The sequence below is a fragment of the Prunus avium genome, chromosome 7 (genome assembly GCF_965620075.1).
Source record: "Prunus avium chromosome 7, drPruAviu1.hap1.1, whole genome shotgun sequence".
Lineage (NCBI taxonomy): Eukaryota > Viridiplantae > Streptophyta > Magnoliopsida > Rosales > Rosaceae > Prunus > Prunus avium.
Window position 1 is genome coordinate 8,850,734 of NC_142290.1, and position 6,539 is coordinate 8,857,272.

At 41.2% G+C, this 6,539-nt stretch overlaps 1 long non-coding RNA gene across 1 annotated transcript; it reads left to right on the forward strand.

Annotated features, from left to right (window-relative positions):
• The first annotated feature begins 3,691 nt into the window (after positions 1–3,691).
• LOC148292987 (uncharacterized) lies at positions 3,692–6,214 on the forward strand. Its single transcript, XR_015837156.1, has 3 exons — positions 3,692–3,979; positions 4,880–4,943; positions 6,011–6,214. It is a non-coding gene; the product is annotated as an uncharacterized LOC148292987 (long non-coding RNA).
• The last annotated feature ends 325 nt before the right edge of the window (positions 6,215–6,539 follow it).

A 6,539-nucleotide genomic window follows, 5' to 3' on the forward strand; every position in this document is an offset into this window, starting at 1 on the left:
CTAGTCGGAGTGGTTGGTGTATTCCATAGTTCTAGCGATCGGATTTCACCCAAAATTCACCAACTGAGTCCTCCCACCATATTATGATGTTGCCCAAGTTTTAGGCTCGAACCGAAATCAAAAGGAGTGAGAAATTGGACAATTAAAGTTCAAAGGCAGTTTGTTCCTAATTGGAGTGGTTGGTGTATTGGGTAGTTCTAGCGATCGGATTTCACTCCAAATTCTCCAAATGACTCCTCCCACCATATTATGATGTTGCCCAGGTTTTGGGCACGATCTGAAATCAATAGGTGTAAGAGATTGGATAATTCAAGCTGAAAGGCAGTTCGTTCCTAATTAGAGTGGTTGGTGTATTGGGTAGTTCTAGCGATCGGATTTCAATCAAAATTCACCAAATGACTCCTCCCACCATATTATGACGTTTCCCAAGTTTTGGGCTCGATCCAAAATCAATAGTTGTATGAAATTGGACAATTCATGTTCAATTGCAGTTCGTTTCGAATCTGAGTGGTTGGTGTATTCCACAGTTCTAGAGACCGGATGATCGGTTCATAATTGTATATCATTTTGTACCCTTCTAGCTTATGATTTGGTTATGTTTTTGAGTTAAACTTGTGTTTTTAATCCTTTTTGTGTTTATCTTTCAGCTTTAGGTAACAATGATGGCTTTGGATAGGAAATGATGCAATCCATGCATGTTAAAGCCTGATTTGGATAAAGGGAAGAAGTGCTTAAAAACAAACTCATTTTGGCTACAGCCCCCTGCCAGTCCAGTTCCGTAGGTCATATTGCAAGCTTTGTTTCAGCAACCTACACAACTCGGATGAGGCAGCATGCTTCATGAACGTTGTTCCAATGGGTGTATACTATAACATATCCAAAATTCAGCCCCATTGGATACATATGGAGTCTGTCACCTAGCAAACACAGAACCATGCTCAGGATGGATTTTTGTCAGCGAGCAAAACGAGTTAGCAATTTGTTTTGGCCTTAACTTCCTCCTCCGAGCTTGGATTGGGCCAATACTTGTGTGGTTGGATCATACACATTCTGAACTTCACAATGGATATCTTAAAGTCTTCATTTGATTCAGCCTAGCCCAATTCGTAAGCCCTTGAAGTTGCTGGTCATGCTGACATGAGGATGAGCTGGTTGGAAGCTTGGTCATGGTGACATGAAGATGAGCTAGGGCTGCTGGTGGGATTTATTGGTGAAGTGCATTAACCAATTCTGATTTTCTAATCCAAGTGCATCAACCAAATCATATTTTATAATACAAGTGTTGTATGCATTAGCCATATTGAATTCAGATTTTCACTTCCCCTAGGCCTATAAATAGGGATGTTCTCTAAGCTTGTAAACACACCCCAAGGGGGGGAGCTCTCAAACACTTCTCTAGAGCTCCGTTCCCTTCTCTCCCTCAAATTCTCTTAGTTTCTCTTTCTAGTTTTCAATTGTTATAATGAGATCTTTGTGCTGAAATTCTCCTTAAGTTTTTCGAAGTTCTACTTAATTTTCATTGTTATGTAAATTCTTTTCTTTAGTTTCAAGTTTGATTAGTTTCCAAGTTTCAATTATGATTTTTGTTCTTATTCATTATGCTTATAAGTTAATATGCTAGTTTGAATGATTGATCACCATTTAGGCTTGCATGTTAGCTATCTTGGTTTGAATTAAGAGTAGACACCATGCTTTAATTCGAATTGAACTATGAATAGGAAGAGTATGTATGGACATTCGACAACAGGGATTAGATACATGCTTGGTTGTTTAAATTGTTCTTCTATGCTTAATGGGTTCCTAATGCTTAATTTTAGGTTAGACAACAAATGATCAAATTAGGGAATTAGGAACACAAGGTTATGACCAAACACCATGGCTTAATCATACTTTAGCTAGAATCAATCCGTTAATCTAATTGAACTTGGGAACTTATCTGCTTGAGTTAGTTATTTCTTTCTTCCTTGTTTTATTTATTTCCTTTCTTTTTCATTTATGTTTTGTGTAGGAAAAATGAATTGGATCATTCAATCACCAATCCTCGTGGGATCGACCTCGCACTTACATATGCTATACTACCAAACGGCTCGTGCACTTGCGAGTATCACAAGTTGAGGATGCAGCTTAATCCATTTTGGTGCAGCTGAAATCTACGCAACAAGTTTTTGGCGCCGTTGCCGGGGATCGGTAACATTGTTTGATTCTATTTGGCTTTCCTACTTTATTTTTTTTTCTTAACTAGACAATTTCAAGTTTTAAAGTTAATGACATTAATGGACAAGTTGTGTTTGTAGTCCAACAGAAAAGGACAATTGCCCAACAAGCAAGAGAACTGGGTTTAAGTCCCAGCTTACACAACCCATTGGTGCTTGTTGCTTTGAAGCATGGAATTGGACTTGTGTTGATTTTTCCTTTTCATTTTTTAGTTTTTTTTTATATATTTCATAATCCTTTAATTCCGTTTCAAGTTTTTGTGTGTGTTTGTTTTAGCAATGTAAATAGCTCAATAAAAATGGAGAGAGATGGCAACTTCAATCATAAAGATAGGAAGTGTGGAGCAGTAGGAGAAGTCACGACCTCCAAGTGCATCACACTCGACCTAATCGCTTCAAGGGGGAGCATTTCAATCCTTTCTCTTCTTTGAAAGGATGATTCAGACTTTAGAAAATATGTTGAGAGCTTGTGCATTGCAGTTTCGAGGTAACTGGGATGAGAAATTGCCACTCATGGAGTTTGTCTATAATAACAGTTTTCAGGAGAGTATAGGAATGTCACCATTTGATGCCTTGTACGGGAAACATTGTAGAACGCCTTTGTATTGGGATGAAGTGGGCGAGCACAAGTTACGGGTATCTGGGGATGTTGAAAGGACAATGAAACATGTAGAAACAATTAGAGAAATGCTCAAGGTGGCCCAAGAAAGACAAAAGAGTCATGCAAATAACAGGAGGAAAGATCTTCAGTTTGAGGTTGGTGACTGGGGATTTTTTTGAAATTGTCGCCTTGGAAAGGCATAGTGAGATTTGGGAAACGAGGAAAACTAAGCCATCACTATGTTGGGCTATATGAGAATGTTTAGCGTGTGGGCCCAGTAGCTTACAGACTGGACTTCCAGCAGATCTTTCCCGTCTACATGACGTATTTCACGTATCCATGCTCCGAAAGTATATTTCAGACCCATCCCATGTCTTGGAAGAACAACCCATAAAGTTGAAGGATGATTTAAGTTATGTGGAGCAGCCTGTTCAGATTACGGATCGGAAGATGCAACTGCTTCGATCTAGAGAGATTCCACTAGTGAAGGTCTTGTGGAGGAGTCACGATGTGGAAGAGGCCACTTGGGGACCTGAAGAACAGGTGCTGGCTCAGTATACTTACCTCTTTGAGTGACAGGTACGTAAATTTCGAGGACGAAATTTTCATAAGGGGGGTAGATTGTAACAACCCAAACCTTAATTATTATTTAACTATTAATTTAATGAAGGAAAAGACTAAACTACCCTCGGAATAATTTATTAGGTTTTAAGTTGACTTTTTGACCGAGAAAGAATTTGGAAAATCCACTTGTACCATTGCATAGAGCACGACAAAACGAGTCCGTAGACACGTAATGGGCTCAATTCCGAGTCGTATTGAAGATAATACGATCAAAATACGAAAAAGGGCAAAATTGAAATTTTGGAAAAAAATCAGATTTTAAAATCAGACCCTCCCTTTCTCTCTCCTCACTCTCTCTTCTTCCTCGCGACATCTCCCCCCCCTCTGGTTTTCCAGCCGACATCACCCCTCCTCCCAGCCACCACCAGCGACGCCGGCCAGCTCAGATCAGACTGGCGACTCCCCAGCCTCCTTGCTCGACGTCCTCCCCCGCCGCCTGCCGCCACGAATCGCTGGAGAGAACCAGAAAATCGCGGCAGATTTTCTCCGATTTTCAAATCCCTCAAACTCCCTCCTCCGGCCACCAAATCGGACGAATTAGGTATGGTTTTTCGACTGATTTTCATGCTCTAGCTGATGGTTGGGTAGGATTGGAGAGATTTTGAGGATTAAGAGGTTAATTGTCGAGTTAAGTTTCTGCCGAGCTTAGGATGCCGGAATCAGTCACTTCCGGTCACTTTTTGGCCTTAGTCCAAGAACAAAAGTGGTTGCAAATTTGGTGTTTTACCTAGACTAGGAGTTTGGGCCGGCGGTTTAGAGATTTTCCGGTCGCCGGAAATTGTTAGGCACACCCACGCGCGGTCGGCGCGTGGGCGGCGCGTGGGCCATGTAGCAGGGGACATTCTTGGTCCCAGAACGATCCTCGTGTCCTCACGAGCGCGTAGGTTTTCACGGATCTCAATTCGGATAACGTTTGAACCCCGAACGGATCTCGCATAGTGTGCGTTTTTCGGGTTCAACACGTTCGGACCGTTGGATCATAGCCAAACTAGAGGATGTTGATCTAGGTATTTTCAGGATCGTGTAGGATTCGACGGATCGTCAATCGGAGTCTCGGATACTCCGAAAAAGCCAACCCTAGGACTAGGTTTACGGAAAATCATTCATTAGTCCGATCGTACAATTGTGAGCAATCCGACCATCCGATCGAGACCAAACTCTTGGGACATATGTCCTAGGCCTATTGGAACCTCTAGGAACGATCGGATCGGAATTCTGAGGTCGTGGACCCCACGGGGTCCCGAGTTGACTTTTGGGGATTTTATCGCTTTTGAGTCCCTAGGTACTTTTAAATCGTGTCCACTGAGAGGAAAGTGAGTGTGGACATAGGAATGACCTTTAAAGTGATGCACGCATTTTTAGGAGCCGGGGGTCAGGGTTTTTAATTTAATATTATATTACTGAGCAGAGTTTTTAATAAAATATTATGATGGTTATACAGGCACCCGGGCACCAGGTGACCCGCAGGAGGGACCTTCAAAGGGTCCAGCTAGGTCAGAGTATCTGTGAGTGGACTGTTTGTTTTATAAACGTTTTATGCATTTTAATTTCATTATTTGATCTTGAATAAGTTTTACTGAATACAGCTTTCCTAGAATGACTTGATAGATTTAAATATTTCTGTTTATTTATGTGCTGCCTAGTGGAACATTTAAAAAGGGATTTGGAAAGTTAGAACTGAGGTATTATCAGATTAAATGGCAGCAGGATTTAAGGAATAGTTTTATAAGTAGTTTTATAAACTTTAATCTTTTTCAAGAATTATATATATATATACATTTATTTTAAGCCACCATAGGTACCCAAGGTTGCCTTCAGTATAATAAATGTTGCCTCGGAAATAAAGTTGCCTTCGGAATAAAATTATGTTGCCTTCGGTTATATTGATGTCGACGGACATCCAGTTGCCTTCGGGTAAGTCAGCATGCTAGACACCGCCCCACGATTTTCGGGGACGCCTAAACCGTGGGTGTGAGGAATGCGGATCAGGCCGACCAAGTGTCCCCTGAATTCTGCTAGGATTGCGGATCAGGCCGACTAAGTGTCCCCTGAATTCTGCTAGGATTGCGGATCAGGCCGACCAAGTGTCCCCTGAATTCTGCTAGGATTGCGGCTCGGGTTGACTTTGTGTTTCCCGAGGTCTGCTAGGACGTGTCACTCCGGTGGCACGAGAATGGAATTGACGGATTATAAAGGAATTGACGGAAATTAAAGGAATTGACGGATTACTAAATGGGTACACCTAGGTGGTAGATTTAAAAGTTGATTTCAATACTTTCAAGGATTTAATGTTTTAATCAAGTGTGTGATTGTTTATATATATATATATATATATATATATATACACGCTTGCATTGATTTCTGTACGTATATTTATATAAGACTTAATGTTTGATTAAGTGTATGATTGGCTCTTAGATATAAATAGAAATGCATTGATTTTAGTACGAGTATAAATAAGAAAATGATATAGTTTTATAACTGTTTTTACAGAGGGGTTAGTATGTTCTAATACTATTTTCTAACGCTTTGTTTTTGGTCCACTCACCCTTTTAATGTTTTGCGCCCCCAGGCAGTAAGCGTGCACAATGAGCCACCACCGGGCCGAGTTCATCTTCCGCCACCTTCCTTGACAAAGTAGGGTTTTGTTTAATTATTTTATATTTGTAACCTAATCTGTGTAGAGCTCTGATATTGCCCTAGAACACTTGTCTAACTGTTAGTATGTAAATTTTTGTATGCTGGCAGTTGGTGTATATTATTTTATATGCATGTCTGACAGGTGTAAGTTTGGGATTGGTCTAATTGCAGGGGAGACTCTGCTAATTTTTCGGCAGAAGTCAAACCCCAGTTTTATGTTGAAAGTTGACTGGAAAGGGCAATTAGGTCACTTGTGCCCGGCACTTGCCAGGTGTCGGACACAAACAGGGTCCGGCTCGGATTCCAAAGTGGAATTTGGGTCGGGTCCTGTCACGATCTGCTTGTTTGCGTTTACCCGGTCGGTCTAGGTCTTCCAGCTGTTTTCGCATGTCGCGAGAGTACAACTCTACCATCTTTGATAGGTTTCTATTCTCGTCCCGCAATACTTCTAGCTGGTGTCG